This window comes from Saccoglossus kowalevskii, chromosome 5 (genome assembly GCF_978046115.1).
Source record: "Saccoglossus kowalevskii chromosome 5, keSacKowa6.1, whole genome shotgun sequence".
Taxonomy (NCBI): domain Eukaryota; kingdom Metazoa; phylum Hemichordata; class Enteropneusta; family Harrimaniidae; genus Saccoglossus; species Saccoglossus kowalevskii.
Window position 1 is genome coordinate 20,835,995 of NC_140645.1, and position 20,669 is coordinate 20,856,663.

Below are 20,669 nucleotides of genomic sequence, written 5' to 3' on the forward strand. Positions count from 1 at the left end.
AATACACTTGTGAAAAGCTTGAAGTCTGGCGATTCTAAAAATATATACTTTCCTGGGTCTATTTGTAGTCATTTAGTCACAATTAGAAGATGAAAACAAGTATGCAAATAATAGTCCCGCTACCTTAACATCACTTTTATTCATGGAACCAATCTGCCAGTATTTCTGTACTTGTACAAATATATCCATTATCCACCCTGTTCGCTTAATATTTTATTATAGAATGTGGCTTTACATTTATTGTGGAAAAAGCCACTTAAATCCTTTTATTATTTACAGGGAAGGCAGCAAGCCTGTTAAACAGATATTGTAGTGCGAGTGTGAACACCAAGTGTAATGAGATATTCTGGTCATGAACCTCCTACTATCTGATTGTAAAATGGATGTCGTTATAGACTTATTTGAGTTCAACAATGCCTAACTTGAAAGCTAAAAAAAAATTAATGACATATAGCTACAGTATGATACTATCAAATTGTGTATAATACACACTAGGCAACAAAATACACTGCATATTTTAAACATCGCACATCAATTGTCAAAAATATAAATTACAAAATACTCTAATGATATTCGGATGCACAGATGTGAAAAGATAATTACAATTGATATTCCTATTTATAGTCAATTAAAAACAATTCTAGTATGTTATTAATAATAAGTTAAACGTATGAATATTTTATAATTGAAAATTTGTTTAAAGAATATCCAGAGCAGTCTCTAAATCATTCGTGTATCATGTTGTAATATAGTGTGTGTTCGTTTTCTTATAACATGATTATAATAATTCAGCTGTTGTCTCTCCTGGTAGACGGAATTGTCTCTCGACGGCAATCGTAGCTGAGTAAGTTTATGCTGAGCCACGAATACATGGCTTTATACGTTGTTTGTAATGTCCAAAGTTCGGTTTGTGGATTACCATTTAGTCACCGTGTAGAGGAGCACACTACACGCCATTTCCCACTGAGTTGTTGGTTCAATGGCAGTTGCTTGGTAGGTAGCGCGTCTGTGATCAGTGGCGAGGCGCTTGTCGTGTTTGCAGTTGTGAAGCGCCTGCTGTAGGCATGACTTCGAATCCCGTGTTTTATATTGTAATACATGTGTGTTTGTTTGTATGCAAGATTATTATATCAGTAACGGTGGCACATATGGTCAGATATTGGTAAACATGATCTATATAAAACACCCATTAGTAGAAACATACGCGAAAATGCGTGATCACTTTCACCAGTAGAGTAACAATAAATCGTTCGCGCATCGTTACAACGCGGGATATTAAGAAATTGCAAACCACATTATCTTGGCAATTTACGATGCACACACTCATTACAATAGTGATTGTGGGACGTCATATATATATTACAATACTATTCAATGGATCTGATAAATTACTTCCTGTTATCTACGTGGGCGTTAAAACATTGCTAGTCGTTGTTGAATATTAGCATAGACAGACCAAACGGATCTCACCCTACGGACTCAAAGAACATCGCAGCTCTTCAATAACAAGGTATGTTATTCATGCAAGTGGTTTTCTGACTGTGTTATGTATTCATTTATTGTGGTACAGAATAAGAGCGATCAGTATTACGTTTCCGTCAAATTAAATCAGCAACGTCTTCATAACAATTTGTATTCAAGCTCAACGCTCTACGGTCCGCATGCGATGCGGTTTACATACTATAAGTACTTTTTTATGTATGTGTTAAAGTGCGCATTTAAATTTTCGGATGTAATTGTTGAGAAAGTTCCCGTTTTATATATACTAAAAACATCAAAGAAATAATGTAAAATGTACATTTCCTAAATTTATGTGACAACATTAACAACGCTGGTGAGGAATAATTATGTTCCTGACGACAAACCTTTTTTGTTTTATAACCTTTGTCTGAGTCCGATATAAACGTATCGTTTGTTAGTTAATACACCCTATGTTGATTATTAACACGACTATTAAAGCGGAGGAGTCGTCACCTGCGCATGCGTCCGATGGCCATAACGTACCATTGTTTACAAATAAGCGTCCACCCATGAGTCTTTGCGTTTTTAGCGTGTGTTGTTATCGTCGCTTGAGACTCAATTCCCGCGCGTGCGCAGGTGACGACCCTCCTGCTTTAAGCAGACGCTCAGCCGTGCGTAATGGTATCGACCACTATATATCGATCTCTGATAATCGTTTGGTTTGTATACGTTGTATCTAAATTAATTAAGTTTTCAAATAATCTGAAGCTTGGGACTTGATGCTAATGAATGGGCCGAATAGACTTTGCCGAGTCACGGCAGTATATTTATATTACAAGATTCTTCCATAGTATAGTAGTGAATTTTACTTTTTCAGGGATAGTGTTACTTACAGAAAATTATCAATTAATTATTCGCCACTATCCCGCGCGTATGACGTATTCAAATTTAAATAGAATTAAAACATTATTTGTGGACACTATAGTCCCGAAATTCTCTTCTAACTCAGTTACCGATATATTATCTGTGATGTTGGCTCTACTATATTTTCAAAGTGTCGTTATGTACCACGACGTATGCGTCTATGTACATGGTGCAACATGTAACGCGATTCCATAAAAACAATATAGTTGCATTGAAATTTATTTGTTTGTTTTTTCAAACCCCTATATCTATTACATATATGTGTCTTCATGTTACAATGCTGTTTTATTGTCTTTAGTATATACATATACATATACGCCGTATTGTTGTTACTTGGCAGGTTGATACCATTGGACATGATTTATAAGATGTATGTAATTCGTACTGATTAACAGTATATTGCTAACAAAATCAGCGACTATTGTAAAAACAGCGAGATGTCTGCTTATAGCTTACTCTCGACAGTATTTTGTAACATATTGTCAATGTACTTTAGTTTCATTTGTATTTTATATTTTTATTCAATTATCTGCGATCAACGGTGTCACTTGCACTTTTCTTCCCATTGGAAACGGTATATCGAATGGTATAAATTAACTCAGACAGCCTTTAGTAAACACATAACTTGATTGACTTTGTCCTTCAGAAACCATGCCATGCGTTCTCGAATTCAATACAGCCAGCGGAATGTGATCGGAATAGACATGCGTAGACTGGTCTGCTCAACAACTATTTGTCGATTCCTATTTCGTAATACTGAAGTTTATCATGTGATAAGATTGGTAGTACACAGTGATATATTCGACTTATTAGAGATATTGTTTTATGTTCTTAAAAGTGTATGTTGTGATATACAAAAATGGGGCTGAACGGAATATTAAATAAAACGTCCGGTACTGATATCTGAAAGCACACACACACACACACACACACCAACACACATTTTGATAAAGGACGTACGTACAGTTCGTTAAAATGGCACACAGCTGTATATGACGCCCGTACCCGCAGTGTAACATGTAACAAATAGGAATTTATACTTTGTCTAAACGAATATCGATTTTTTTATAATTGATAATATCCATTTAGGCAAATACTCGTCGCTACCTGCCGGCGACATGCCAGTACGATCGTGTGTACAGATAAAGCTAATTAATAATGTATATGATTTTTAATTACAGACTTATAGTTTAATAAAGTTATAAAATTAACAATTCTTTAAAATAAGTTTAATACAACAATCTCCGTTTGTGGTTGTCTCTCCTTATTTGCAAAACAAAATCGACCATTGTCAAGTTATTGCGAGACAAATGACTGATGAAAACTATCTATTGTATTTATAAAGGTGATACTATTAGCACATTTGCATTTGACCAGTTACTGTCCCACTCGAGGGAAATATATCCGTTGTGTTTAAATCACGCAAACGACGAACCGAACCCTGGACGATTTCCTGCGATAGATTTATGTTACCAATCAAATAACAGTGTCTATTCTGTGTATAAAATTCACAAACGGAATATAGTGGAATTGCATTTCAGTTTGGTTAAGTACTGAGAAAGTCTTTGTAAGCGGATGTTCATCATGATCGTAATTCATCACCACGACCCGTGGTGTTGAATACACACGACCCGTGGTGTTGAATACACGTATTTTACAGCTGCAGAGCCTATGCCCTAATTACATGCACAATTTTCCAAAAGGATTGCTGCATATACATATCTATGAGTTTTTCGATTAACCGTGTTGTTTTATTTCTCAACTTTCCCCTGCGGCCACAAGAGCAAATACGCATTGGATAAACTACGGAGAGTCTTTCAAGTGTAAAATAAGGGATCAATAATTTATCCGGGTGTTAAACTATTTTTCCGTCGCGGTGATCCAGCAGAGTTCAAAAACATGTACTTGTTCTTATTTTTCGCATCAGGACAAACATCAGATTCATGTTTGTAAGAAATGTACATTGGCAATTTTTTTCGCGTATATTAAACAATATTATATTTCATGATGATTGGAAATGAATAAAAATATAGCCGTACAATGGCATCTTAGTGTTTCTTTTCGGTAGACCTCAAGCGTAGTCTGTGCAGGTTACCGTAGTTTCTACCATACATTGAAAATATCAGCTTTCATGGAGCGATTTCATTAGCTTGACAAACTTCAACTTCTATTCTACTAACCATATTAGTTCTCCACTCACGATTAAGGAACTCGACATGCCACACTACACGGTTAACACCATTTCATGTTTCATTACTTTGCCTTGAACAATACACCTCCATTGAATTTCCAAGTTAGTTAGATGACCATGAGTGCACATATTATCGTTTCCAGTGATTCTAGCCTTAACGAACAATTCTACAAACATTCAATTCACTTTATTTTTACCTAGACTACATCACTGATTCGATGTTAACAATATTCGAAAATACGTCAGGGGAGTGTATATTGGAAACTGTAATTTGCATATTTATAAGTAGACGTCATGACAACATTTAATCAATTAGCTTTGGATATATAACGAGAGCTCAGATTGAGTGGTTAAATCACTTCGATGTGAAACAAGAAACACCCTCCATCATGATTTCAATTGGCTCAAATTTTAATATAATCTACATGGTCAACTGTCAACGTGTAACAGCGATGCGCTCACTAGCTTACGAGCTACTGTGAATAATAACATGTTTTTCCTGGGTACTTGTGCATTCTGTTTGGTAATAGCATTTGCCGCAACAAGACTGTTGTTTATTACGATGATTATTTGGGCCAATGGCAATGCTATTATATGCGACCATTAGTATTCAGTGTTCAGCTTAATACTGTGAGTACGTACTGATTAGTACAGGAATATGTACACTACATGAAATAGTCAGTTGATGAGGTGTTAGGAAATTGTGCGTGGCGCCAATGAAACGACACGATCGCTGTTTGACACGAATTACATTAAAAATGTCAGTGACATTAATTACTTCAAACATCACGTTCTTAGCATGATACTAGACAAATTCCATATCAATCTATTAATCAATCAATTAATCATTAACAAAAATATACTAAAGTACTTGATAATTGAGTATGCCATATAATTACGTTCATGAATCACATAAATCAGAAATGTATTGATTGATTCACGGATGTCTATCAATATTTATTCTAATAATTCCCAGAAAGAGGTTTTCGATCACGTCTGGCAACTGCAATGAACCGTACATAATAACATCGATCTGTCTGTGAAGCCGTGATAAAGTATCATTTATTCTCGATTCCGTGACACATATAAATAATATTAGACTTTCTAGCGGAACCACTTATCAATTGGTCTGACATTCGGGTGTTCAGAATAATAATAACATAGAATTAGACACGTACGCTATTTATTGGTACCAAATTGAATATGTGATACTAGGTTTCAATATCTTTGATGACTTACTGTTTCTTGATAAAACAAATCCGATTGTCAACGCGTGTAAATTATTTTCTAACTTAATTGGTTGACTAGCAAATAGCAATCTGGAAGGCATTTGCTCATGCAAAATAGATAAACACAGACACAATGTTAGACAATTATCTGCTGTTCAACAAGACGAAGCTGCCAATTCTTTTAGTACACAATATGTGTCTACTCATACTATTCATACTATTCAATTATATCGGATGCACATAGAAACGTATTTTACGACAGAAGAGTTGATCTACGGCAGGCTTTGTGCGCGCTCACATAGTGTAAATTTCCTTATTATTCTGTACTCATTGCAATCACGAGTGTACACACAGCGAGTTACAATGACAGTGTGTGCAACCAAGGCTAGACTGTTTTTATGAAAAAAGTCAAAATTAACATGTTTGTGTATGACGGGACACTGATATGAAATAGAATGTTATTGGTAGTGCTTTCTTTCGTGTCAACATAATTCTGTTTTAGTAATGATGCCTTCATTATAGCACTGGCAGTATGTCACTATCTGCAGCATTAGAGTTGTGGATACTACGAAAAACACATGAAACTAATAACAGGTAATTATTATGCGTGGATTTCAACTAACAACTAATTAATATGTAAAATATGTAATTAATATGCACGAATTTCAACTGAAAAAAATGATCAACAAACAAATTATCAGGTCTTATCTTAGAGCATCTATGTGCCAAGCTTCATTAAAATCTGATAATTGGTTTTCAAAATATAAGTAGAAAAGACACACACAGACGATATACACACAAACGCACTAACCGTAAATACGGTTATTTCGAGCCTCGTATGAACAGTCAAATGCGAAACGTGATCCTACAAATGCGAACACAAATGGCATTAAATAGGTTAGTCCGCGTATAATGGTTTAATGGATACTGAAAACAGACCCATCTGTTAGTTGTACCTACATAGAGTGTATACGTATGCATCTGTGCACTCATGCTCAGTGAGTTCGTTAGCGTCGATCGTATCCGGTCCATCAATTATTCTAAAAATCACAGGATCGTAATGGGAACTGTGACTAGAATGAGATAAATAGCGATGAGGTTATAACATTTTGAGAACACGAGTATGCCATAGTTCAATATGTAATACGGTCGCTTTAGTTGAAGTAGCAAGTGCATAATTTGCTCCATCAAAGTGTAGGACTTAAATATCCCGAGGTAGAAACTTTTGGAGTACATTCAACATATAATGACAAATTGATCAAAAACCTTTATATTTATGTTAAGTAGCCCACATAATGGAACTCAGGTTATTCACCGACGACAGTCAATGCGGCATTTAATCCCGTGATTATCACATGAGTAAAGGGAGCATTCCTAAAAAAATGTGTCCTTCAGTGATATGTGAGAAGGCAATGAAAAATGTCTCAACAAACTTCAAAAATATATATAATCTTCATTGTTAAATGAATACAGCTTAAAACAAATATCGACCATTTAAACGGCTTTGTGTCACCAATCCGATTGAAATTGGTCATTAAAGCGCTTCGATACTTGAAGGCTCGATTAACCAGAAAGGTGTATTGTCGCGCAATATGAATGAATAACCTAAAACTAAAATGTAGTAAATTTTATTTATAATTACTCACGCCTGTCTGTCTAAAGAGAGCAAAATAATAAAACACGTTATCGACCTACCTTCAAATCACATCAACCGGATGTGAAGAGAAAGTTTAAGAGATTTATTATCACGGTTTTAAGTTTCAACATAATAAATCACCATTGTATAATATTATGGTCGTACTATTGTACCGTCTCCTTATTCAAACTACCAGGTAGATACTGTTTTCCATATTTTATTGCCCATAAGCGAGATTATGTTGAAAAATTATGACTTGTTATGTCCACTTATGTATTTGAAAAAAAAAATACAAATTACAAAATATCTGAAAGACTGCTAACGTTTCTTACGACTTTAATATTAAGTAAAACTATGTTTAATAACGTTACATTTGGGTCAATTATTCTTATTTTGATCATAAATCAGTGTCGGTAGATGTGTTATTAGCAATAAATGTCAAAGTTATGGGAAAACTGAATAAAATAGAAAGAAACATACATATACTTTCAGATGATAAATGTGGGATTGACACTCGCGCATGGGACAACTCACTTTTATACGAAAACCGACGAAAGAATAGGTAATTTATTCGCAATTAACTATTCAAGTAATTATTTAATTTATTAATTCCACGATAACTAATTATAAAAAAAAATATATTTATTAATTAAATTTGTATCTATCTCATCACGTGTATTTATAATGCACAGAGGTAATTGAAAATATATGTCTTCGATATTATAAAAGTGCATGCCAGGTTCTCTCTATGTTATGCAGCACATGTTATTTATAGTTGGTTGCCAACCAGTATATGCCAGTAAGCTGTACGTGATGCTTTTTTATTCCCCGGGGTATAATGAAGAACAACTACTAGAAAGTTTATGCAATGCTAACATGTAAGTTTTATTCCCATAACTACCTATGTAAAGACGGGAAAGCGCTCAGGTAGAACGTTGCAAAACCTGACCTGAATTTAAGTGCGATCCGTAAAACCTGGATGCAATTACGGATGATAAAGCCAAAGGTTTAGCTCCAAGTGTGTGTTTATGTATGTTCAGTATTGAATGGCAAGGCGAATAGCCAGTGGTTTTTAAACTTGCCATACTTTTTATAGTATTGTCTAGTAATCCTGTATGTATGTTAAAATATAGCTTTGAAAATTGCTACAGCCTTCAAACTAAACACGTATGTTAGGGAAATAGGTCAAAAGTTTCTTCAAGAAAAAAATAAGTACCGCCTATAAACTTTACACACATGCCCCATGTAAAACGTAAGGCCGAGTATTATTTTAACGTCAAAGGAAGTATCACAGTAAGGGTCACTTGTAACAACGTTTCAGCCCAAAACTACACAGGAAACCGTGCGCTGTCAACAGTGTTGTCTAATGTTTTTATTTCACTGTCCAAGCCTTTACTTTGTTTTGTTCTTGTGCGTCCAAGTTGACTTTTCATATTGAATGTTACAGAATAGTAAATTTCTGTTAAGTAGTGTGTAAACTGTACATTTTGCTACATGCAATTTGTTAACTGATTTTTACATTTATATGTATATTCTGTATGACCAATACCGGAAACATTTTAAGATTGCACACACCTTTTTATGCAAAATGCACCATATTTTTTCTTGTTTAGTTTTTTCAGTCAATTTAATGCACTCAATATTATGTATCCCAACTTTTACCTCGAGCCTTAACCGTACAATCCAAAAGGTTAATATAATATGTCTGTATTGCAGTGATACGACATAACCAAGTAGTTACATGCGACTGAACCATTGCACGCGTCAGTCATGAGCATTTATTGAAAGGTTTGTCGTGTTCATGTAAAGAACGCGTTTTGTGCGATTCAATGCTCTCTAGTGAGCAACATATAAGATTACATTCATAATAACTGTTTTCCATTGGCAAAATGAAATATCCTAAAACCATCAATCAAGTAACGTAGACGCTATCAAAGTCCTGACGTCATTTGTTTAACCATTTGGGTAACCCAGGAGAACTTAACATACGTCAGAACCAAGACGTCGAATACATCACAAATTTATGATCCTTAAATGGGCGTAAATTACACGTCAATCCATGAATTAAGAATAAAGTTTTCCATTGACAAAATATTAACGAGGGACGACGTTTACTGTTTAATTCATCTTATATAATGTTAGCGATTAGTGAAGGATACGTTACGTGACCTCACCAACGTTTTTCAAATTAAAAATAGATTTAGGTTAATAGGATAATGGTATCCAGAGATTACAGATATATTTGTGATTACTTGCAAGTTAGATATATTTTATAGGTCTATGTGACATACGTTGTTTGCTTGTTTGATCTGTTATGTCAGTGCTCAAATTTCATCGACATTACAACGACATTTCTTGTTTTCATCGATAACCTCAGTTTTACTATATATGCTAGGCGTATATGTTATAACAGTTACAGGATTACGGCATTAATGGCATACAGAATATTGCCGAAAATGATAAAAATGTTACAGTTTAACAATTCATCGTTATAGTACCATAGTAAGTTATCCCTTGCATCGAGATTTGCTGCTTCGCTGCCAGTTGGTCGACTGGTTGGTGAATATAATAAGCATATCGGTCCTGCAAACTGATGATAACAAGTGCAAATCCCGCACTAGGTGAATTCACTTTTCTTCATTTCATATTTATTAAAATGAAAGTATTTTATCGCAATACGTGAATACAATACTCTCCTTATTGCTAAGAAATTATGATCACTTTTGTGTGTTTTGTAGTTATATGCGATATGTCCTGGGTCATGACGACCAGACATTGGTTCGAGATCAATACATCGCGTTTACTTAATATACTAATCTATTAAGGTTTTAGATCTTAATTGACAGACTAATTTGTGGGTGAACTAATCTTGCGTGATTACCGAATGATTATGTAGTCCTTTGTAATACCTGTTTTGGGAAATCATTTTATTTCAGCAAGGACACTAACGCCATTGCCGCTTTTGTTAGTACAAACTAGTTCAATAGTAACTATGTATTGACTCTTGGGTCCAATGGTCCGATTTCTCCAGTACACACATATTGTCGTTTAGCAATAAACGTGTCAATACAGAGTTTTCAAATTTAATTACGGAAATTTGCTTAAACAAACATTTAAATAAATATAATCCACCATGTTAGTCAATTAAATATATTTTTAGTCGAATTTGAATAGTTTGTGTTGTTTCTGTCATTATGTATGTATTCAATATTATACGGATTACAGCATAGCTTCCTGCAGTTTTGTAGCAGCTAAGAGCTTCCCAAAGCAAGGAAAAAAGACAAAACATACGAATATGTGTACATTGTCGTCGTTTACTGCTTTCCACCCGAGTGATCCCATGTTAAAGTATTGTAATTAAATTTAATTAGTCCCAGGAAGTCCATTCTATAAGTGTGACTGACCTCAGATGTTTAATAATGTAGCTGCATGTTCCCTGACGTTGGCGACCTTTATTACCAATATAGTCGAATCGATGGGATATTTCTAAGCATTACTTCAGTAATACATAGATGAATTCGTGCCAATTGATCTTATTCGCCATTTTTCGCCGAGGTCTTCCTGAGAGAGAGAGAGAGAGAGAGAGAGAGAGAGAGAGAGAGAGAGAGAGAGAGAGAGAGAGAAGAAAGAGTCAGGTGACTTGCATCCACTCCGTATTGCCTTTGTTGGTACAAATACCACGGTTCCAAGACCTTATAATATGTAATAATAATTGGGTCGCAAGTCCCGCGGCGCTCTTGCTCTCGGTGGCCGTTTATGAATAATATAGCATGTCGGGAAATTAAGATTGTTTAATCTATGTATGATAACAATAACAACTACTCGAGCTAGATATATATTTTCTTTTACTTGAATATTTTTTTTAAACCAGGCGCATTGTTTTTGTATGTTTGGAACGAACAAGTCAACCTTACGTGAGATCGATATAATCAATAGCCGCAATGTAAACAAACGAAATAGTGCAGTGTATTTAACCGTATATAAACATTTCTGTCTTAAAAGCGTTTTTTGAATTAATATGTTGTCAGTATGTCACTTTTCAACGCAGTCTTGGGGGGGCTTGTGAGTAGTTTACAGCACAAGTTACGCGTAACTACGTATATCATTGCTTGAGGTGTTAACACCGTTTAGTTTATATTGATGTCGTCAGTTGTTTGGCGTGATTGTGTACCCCCGCATGACTAACAAAATAGGTGTTATTCAACAGAAATAATGTTATTTTAACAACACACAATGTTTGTTTATATGTATGCTAAAAGTGAATCTGGTTAAGGTCACGTACTGCTGTATAATTATTTATCATGGGTGCTAATGTTGAGAACAAACTTAATATTGCGGTGTTATAATTAACATTTTAACTACGCCATGGACTTTTATTATACTTAAAATAAATATATCGGTAGATTTTAAGTTGTCTGTATGCGTGAGTCAACTTCTTAGTCGAATGACAATTTAGTGCATTTGTTTTAATTTTTTTATCTATGTTTTGTAAGTGAAATGTTTTGTTTTTGTTGTTGTTTTTTTCAGAATTGACGCGTGTGTCTGATTATAGTATATATGCTAATTGACCAACAGTACACGCTAACGTCATCGTGTGACTGAATGTGTGAACCAATCAGGCATGTAGCTTTATACATTCCGTTTCCTCGGCAACCACTTACTTATCGTGTTAGTTTATACAAAGGAATGCGAGTCATTCAGAACGCTCCATTGCAACGCGCCGCACCGTAGAGTTGACAAACGATTGAGCATTAGAAAACCTTAACTCAAAAAAAACGGGTAAGTAGACTTATGCTATGATATATATTGATATCGAACAAAGGCTAGAATATCATTAGTAATTTACTTTAATTGATAAAATATTAGGTTCTCGTTTCAAAATATTATACTACGTATATTCGTCTATAAACTATCTAATTTGGATATAAACATTATAAATTAGGCAAAACATTTCCACAAATAAACGAACGTTAACACTCGTACTTGAATGATTCAAAAGACGGTTATTTCACTTGTTATAACGAAAGGTAAAAGACATTCCATATTAAATATGGATGAGGTTTCTCGCAGACGATGCACGGTTATTGAATGCATGGCTTGACGTGTTTTCATTAGTAACAATGTTAGTAATCATCATTTCTGCTCAGCAATAATGAGAAATTGCAAATTAAACCTTCCTCAATCAACATCTAAAATTAACGAGGATATTAAATTATCTACATATTAGGACAAAATAACGACTTTAGCGGAAAGCTATACTGTTGAATTGACATGACTAAACAGTGAAATAACAATTTCAAAAATTTGTTATAATTGCTTAAGAGGGGGATAATAGTACATAGTGGTTTTATCTGTGAAATGCGGATAGATCGGTGTTATCGAGTCAACGAATGTAAATTCGTATATCGCTGAACAAACACTTTACTAATTATGTAAATCCGATATCATCGCTGAACTGGCATGTACACATTATTGAAGCCCATCTGTACAAAACAACCAGTTACACAATTGAACTCTAATGCCATAATAAAAGCACTAAGTGTCGCTACAGTATGCTCTGGTAAAGGCCATAATCCAACTATAAAATAAGAAGTAATATAACAAACAATTGAATGGGAATATATGATATAAGAATCACTATACATTATATTTGCTGAACTAAAAACATCTTTGACCTAATTTGGCTTTGAAATAACCAGATGAACGCGAACTCAACAGCCCCAAATCGAATTTCGCGTAAACATTATATTTGCACGTGTTTTATACGTAGCTTGAGCCCAATATTTACAGTATTGCGACTGTATAGATTGATTACATACGTCATTGTTACAGTCGTAGGTTTGCGCATGTTGTCGGGCATAGTACAACACAGCATGTCATATACATTATCACAAGCCAGGGTTCTTCTGATTCTGGAATGTAACATCCTGTTTTTTCCATAATATAATGTTCTTACGTAGATACCCCCAAAAGCACAAAAGCGACTCAGAGACGCTATCGATCGACGGGCTGCAGTGAATCGATGCGACCGCATACTGCCTAAGACTCATATTACCAACACACGTGTCTTGAATGAATACAATAAATTAGTTCATTTTAAAACTTTTTTAAAATATAAAACTTCAGACGTTTTCAAGTTTTTATTTTCAGAACACATCTTGGAATTTATACGCTTCAACGCGGAGATGAATTGCAGAATTCATATGAAAGTGAAATAATTATTCCTGAATTCGCTTTTTTTTTTCATAGTTGCACACATCTTCCGGTATACATTAAACATCTTCCGGTAAGCAAACCATGACGGGGTAAATTGTTTACAAAGAAAGAATAACTGTTAGCCATTCAAACCTTTTCAGTACGGCTCTAATCTGGAAAAACAAATGCTTCACCCTTCCCGATTTTTTGTTAAAATAAAGTAGCATGAAGGCAGTGGTTTACACAAAACAAAATGAATAGGGAAACTTTGTGTTGTATAGTAGTTCACACTGAGATGTAAATATAATAAATATTTAAGAATAAATATCAAACATATTAACATATTACTGTTCCAACAAAATATTAGTTTTATAGTCACTGGTTCTCATATTTCATTTTACGTAATACTGAGACATGTTAACATTTTGGGAGCAAAATGGATGCACATAGAAAAGTGTGATACGATGTCCAAGTATTAGATATGCAGCTCCTAGACAATATATGATTTTCTATTTAATGCGAGATCCCGCGTTATGCCTAACTCGAGGCAAGAAGAGAAGAAACAAAGGCGTCGAAACAACGCGTGAGATTCGACAATCGCAAAAGTATTTTTCGGGGGCATTTCCATTCTTAATAATTTGCTATATGCATTTGATGATGTTTTATTTTGCTAAAGAAACTTGCGGCAGAACTTCGTTCCGCGCCTCTGACGCAATACGCGAGATCTCGTAGTTAAAGAGAATATCACTTATTGAATATTGAATCAATCAATTTCCCTGCTATTTGAGTGACAATATCATTCCTAGTTTGCTATCACAATGGATAGGGCCAGTGATGCCTATATTATGAAATAAGAACAAATTGGCAATTGACGCAGCCTGGGGTGATGTAAATAAAATTGCAATTGGCGTTTAGCGTGGATGTACACATGAAATGACGTATACATGAATATATATCTTCAACGTCATGCAAACACTTGTCTGATGATTATGGCCAATAGTGTACTACATACGCAATGTAAAATACATGAATTCGATCTAAGATTTAGTGCACGCAACTTCAAGACTTTTTTCCCGAGTTACCTTTGATGAAATTGCCGATTCAATGCGTACCAACATATCTATCAATTCCAGTAACATCTTACATTTGTTTCTTAATTACGTTATTGTCCTAGGCATTTCAGTTCCCAATAACAATCGCCTGCAGTGGTGTAATTATCAAGACAGGCATATTACGTATTTCCGTTCAACATTGTTGATGCTACGTATGTGTTATTGAGAATGAATTAAACGGTGGCCTTGCGACTGAGTGACAACCCACTGTGTGAGAATGGATTTACTTACAGGGCGTATGAATATTTTTCATTAAAGTTCAATAACATCGAAAACAATCGAAAAAATTAAGGAAAGAGAAATTACTAGATACGTTCAAATTAGTTTTCTAACATGGACATAATTGCCAACATTGCTAGAAATTCTAATTCAAATCAGTGTAGCAGTAGTTTATTTGATTTACGATAATTAACGTTAGTAAATTATATTTTAATAAACATGTATTCAGAATCGTGTTATAGGGCATTGTATAATAATTAAATTCTCTGTAACCAAAAAAAGCCTCTGAGATTAATTAACTATCTATTTGAATGCATCATTCAGGCGCCATTATTGCCAACCTTTAATTTTAAAAACCATCTTTACATGTAATAATTGGTTATGCATTGAAATAAATATTCGTGCGTAACGAAACAATTCAATGTATAAAAGTCGATGAAAAATAATTCAGTGATAATAAACAATGTCGTGTAAATTCATCACGAAGCATTCAGGCGTCCATTATTGACAAGATTTAATTTACAAGTCATTGTCACATATGGTAATTGGCTGCGCATAACAATAAATTCTAGCTTAATGAATTGTGTAGAAAAAATCAATACATACTCTTCTTCTAAAATTCTTGAGAAAACAATAACAACCGCTTTTGAAATAAAGAAACATAAAGCCAGTTTCTTTATATATGAAATACACTAGTCACATGCTGCTTATGAGTGATATATATATAATATACGAATATATTAACACATGAGTTCATAATATGTGCGTTGATAAAGTATTCGAAATGCACAGATATGCCTGTCATAACGCTTTTGTAGCACAGATTCATCATATTATCACTTGAACAGGAAGTCAGTCTCTACTGGATCAAGGTATTAATTTCTGAATGTTTCAGAGTTGATGACATAGATCATCCCGTACTGAGAACCTTAAAATTCGAGAACTTGTGGCGACACTGTAACGCAGTCGAGCTTGTAATTCGCCCAAGCATGTTACATCAAGAGCTCAGCAGAACACACAAACCGAAAATGCGCGTCTGAATTATAACCTGAGCTCGATGAATATTGCGAAATCAAAACATTTCGAAATGAATTTACTGATCAATTTATCACTAATCGATTTTTTCTTTTGCAAATCAACAATAATTCGAATGTCAAACGTCGCTAGTTAGATAATTACTAGTAATATTATGTTTGGCAATCTGAATGCTTAACGTACAGCGTACGCTGTTCGGCGTGATTACTTTCTGGGAATGTTGTACTAAGGGAATTCAAGTAGGTAAAATATATTAGTTCGACGACAACTAGACAAATATGTTATACGTATTTGAGGTAAAATGCACCTTAATACAATCAGCGGAAAGAGTTTTGTTTGCGTCTGGTCTTTGCAAAAGGGGCCATGTCTCGAAACATGAGAGCGACTTTCACTCTTGAAATTACAAAGAGCAGGAAGGCATATTCTGTGTGCAAACTGTAGTATTTACCCAAAATGCAACTGCGCAGCGGAGTGTAAAGTAACGCCAGTAACGATTACCCTTGTCTTGTGTACAGGCGTGAAGGAAAAATCCGATTAGTTTACCTCAGTCTGTAATATTGATGAAAAAATAAGATAACACTATAAACTTCGTCCCTTGGTGATTACCCTACTTGTCTATATACTTGGAATGTTGATTCCCGGTGTGATATTACAATTTATGTATGAAAATTATGCTAGCGTTGCCTGGGAAAATCAGACGTGATTGGCATTTTAATTTACTCTCATCGTATGTGTAACGTTTATGTTCATATTTCTCGACAGTGACAATATGTAAGTTTGTTAACAAAATAACACAATGGCAATTATTTGTTTACATCGAATTGAAATATGTTTGCTTATAGACCAAAAGAAATTCATCCATATTGACAATTGAGCCATACTTTCAATGTTATAATATTATATAATGTACATCAATGCGAGATCGATTCATATATATATGTCCATTTCAATATAACGTGAATTGTGTAACCTGCTAAATACACATTTAGTCTTTTATCCAAAAATACATTTATTACATGATGCCGATTATTTTTGTTCAAATTATTCATCCAATATAAAATTATCGTCACAGTGTTTTAATAACCATTGTATGCATGATCAGACTATTATTTTTCAATGTACATAAATTGATTTTATACATTTGTAAATCCCGCATATCTTATGACTTCTCGCGTTTTATTTCTTTTAACGCTACTTTTCATCACGTGAACATTACGTCTTTAACTATTTGAAAAAGAACGCCATATTTTGCGGTGCACTCATTTTTATTCTGAGATATATAACCACAAAAATATAATGTGTACATTGTCGCGTATAATATGGCGCTTTGTTGGTGTTGAAGTTTTTTGAAACTTATTTTTCACCACATTGACACTTATAAAATTGAAAAATAAACAAATGAGTAAATACAAGTTAAATAAGTGTATTATTTAGAATTTTAAATAAATATTGTCAGATATTATATTAACATAAATTACTTATAGTGAGGATCACAGATATAGTTCCCTATAACTAGTCGAGTCTGTGACCCTTAAAAAACAGTAATAATAATATCAATAAATTAAATTGAAATCGGTTCTGTTGAACGAAAGTGTTTTTATAAGTTTGTTTTGATCATATATAGAATTTTATTTTCAACTCGTGTCTCGTATCTAAACATTCACAAGATGTCACCTATAACTATTGGTGTTCTTACCAAACATTGCCGTATTTTTTTTATAAAGCATGTTCTGAACATAGATCCATCTAAATATACTGTGTCCTTGATTTTCCAATGAGGATGTTTCATTCACAGCAATTTGAATGTGAATAGTCACATGGCATACTAAAAAAATGGAATTTGAGTAAAATATATATTGAATTGCCATTTGTTATTCTTTTAAAGCGGCGGGGGTCGTCACCTACGCATGCGCGGGAATTGAGTTCCAAGCAATGATAATAACACACGCTAAAAACAAAAAAGCTCATGGGTAGACGCTTGTATGTAAACAATGGCATTTGGCCAATTGACGCATGCGCAGATGACGACCCACATGCTTTAACTAAGAAAGGAATGCATATTTCAAAGACGAAGTGATATTACCAAGATGGCGGACGTTTCATAACTCTCTCCACTGTTTTACAGACGCCTTGTCCCACCTCAATACTCTGAATGACCTTTTTACACAACTCAATTTGATCGGAAAGATGTCTAGCGATAATAGTATTTACTGATATTACTTCTGAAAGCATGTGGTTGCGTAGGTCGATATCATCGTAATAGCCTCATAATATATACGTAAACGAATTTTCCCTAGCAAAAATCTTGCAACCATAAGATCGAGTGTCTATAACAAAATCAAAGTTTGTACTATTTACACGCCAATAGTCGTTAGTTAGCAGTCAGCTTCATCGAGTACTCCATGTTTACGCATACGTTGCTAGACAGAGTACAGTGAATGATCAAACATTGTTATCAGTTGCATAAACAAGTATTATATACGTTATAATGTAATGTTGACCTCCACATCAGAGCTTAGTATATTTGTGCGCGTAGTGTTGCACAGCATATTATATGTCATTATGAATACATGGATGTAATACTATGAGAACAGGGGTATGCTGTCTACCATAAGAGCGGCGACTTCATAGTACCTTTATTATTGTACTTCTCTGTTAAGTTGCGCATAATATTTCGCGGTGATAAATATAGGATAGTTCTCGCTATGTCCCTTGTTTCGACAGAAATGCCCGTAAATTTACGTAATTTCTAAAAACAAGTGTGGAGCAAAATGCCACAATCTTATTTAGGGCACACTTTAAGTTACAACGACAACCTGGGAAATGATATTTCAAACAAGAAAGGTATGGTTTTGTCATAGCAATGTACAATGTCTGTTCCGAAGTGCATATTGCTGATAAATGCCCGATGACCTTCTAAATAATTTAATTTGTGACCTATGTTTAATTATTGCTTCAGCTTCCACGGAAATGTATTAATAAGTTACTCTGGCTGACGTCTTCTATTACGACTATGGTTATCAGTACTCGCAAATCTGACGTATGTCATATTCACTAAAGCATGGTTATTACGTAAAGAAACACCTAACATTGACTAAAAATAGGAATTGAATATTCGTCATTATCTACAAATTAGTTTATTGTCAGTTCTGTCAGTGTTTTGGGCGATAGGATAATTGAAATTGACAGAGTAATAGGATCATGCATTATTAAACTGAACGAATATTAGTGAAAAGCATCAACGTATCGCATCTGTCATCTAATCAAACAATTGGGTTCAGTCTACGATGCGTCTAATCTTTTGAGCTCAATATGTTAGTCCCTAAGGCCGTCGATCTCGCAAAAAAATGTAATGCGGATAATCACTCATGTGTCATCTTTCTCAAGGTCTGATGCCGTTAAAAAGAAACATGAAATAAATTCTGTACGCAGTATAATATTATGACTTAAAAAGATAGAAACAGTATAATTATTTAAATCCCAAAAAAATGCATAACTATCATAGTAACTGTGCTCGTTCTCTGTGCAAAGAAAACATATCTGTTTACATCTAAGCAATATTCATATTATAACCGGCTTTAGGGTAGAAATAAATCAGCAATTCTATAATCGATGCCATATGTCACGCATTAGATTAAATTATTAAATTCTACTTAACAGATGAGCTAGACGATCCAATCTTTTAGTTAATGATTTCTCGACCTTCAAGCAATTTAAACAGCAGGTTATTTTACTGCTTTTTCTAAGTCTCCATATAAAGATGGAGTGGCTTTTTTTAGCCAGGCGTATTTCCCCGAGCTTGGTACCTCTATAATTTTGAAAACAAAATATGGTTGTTGTGTTTAACAAGTGCTTGTTCATGTTCAGTGGCAGATATTGCGCAACACTGATTTTTATAACACGTTAAATTTTTTTTATATTTAGCTTACAAATATAGATTACAAATTGTAGTAGATAACTAATAGATTTGATTTTGTATACTATTTGTGTAATCTCGCACTGAGTGTCAACTCCCTAACCTCTATTTTGGTGATAGGACTATTGTGATGAATATTTGAAAATTTGATTTCGCGCGAATTGGGAGAACTAGTTTTACTAGACGTTGATATATTATCTTAAATATTATTATTTTTTTTCTGTTCGATTCCATCTAGTTGATTAAATACATTAAGTTGTAATAAATCCGTACAATCACGAATCGGTACTAACACTAATATATATTATTATTATATTTATAATATCAAAAATGTCATTTTATTTTATGTTACACAGTTTATTAATACCTGTTTAGGTCACGTGAAAATGTCCGAATTGAGATTGCACTAGGATAGCATTCGTGCATTAAACTCGATTCACATCGACCTCCTTTAATATATTCGTATATATTATTATGTACCGCGCAGTCAATATGCCAGTGACATTACCATTGTAAGAGTTAAAGATACAGTACAACGTTTAATATCTAAGATTTGTAAAGCTTTACAAAATGTCCATGAATCATTGTTAGTTGCAATCAATGTGTATGTGGCGATGACGAATCATAATCTCGAATTCACCGCGCATGCGCACGTATGATATAAATGAGCTAATATTCTCGTACAATTGCGAGCACGGTATGTTTAACCACCACTTTGAAACCGTGGACGACAATTAGAAAAAAATCACCA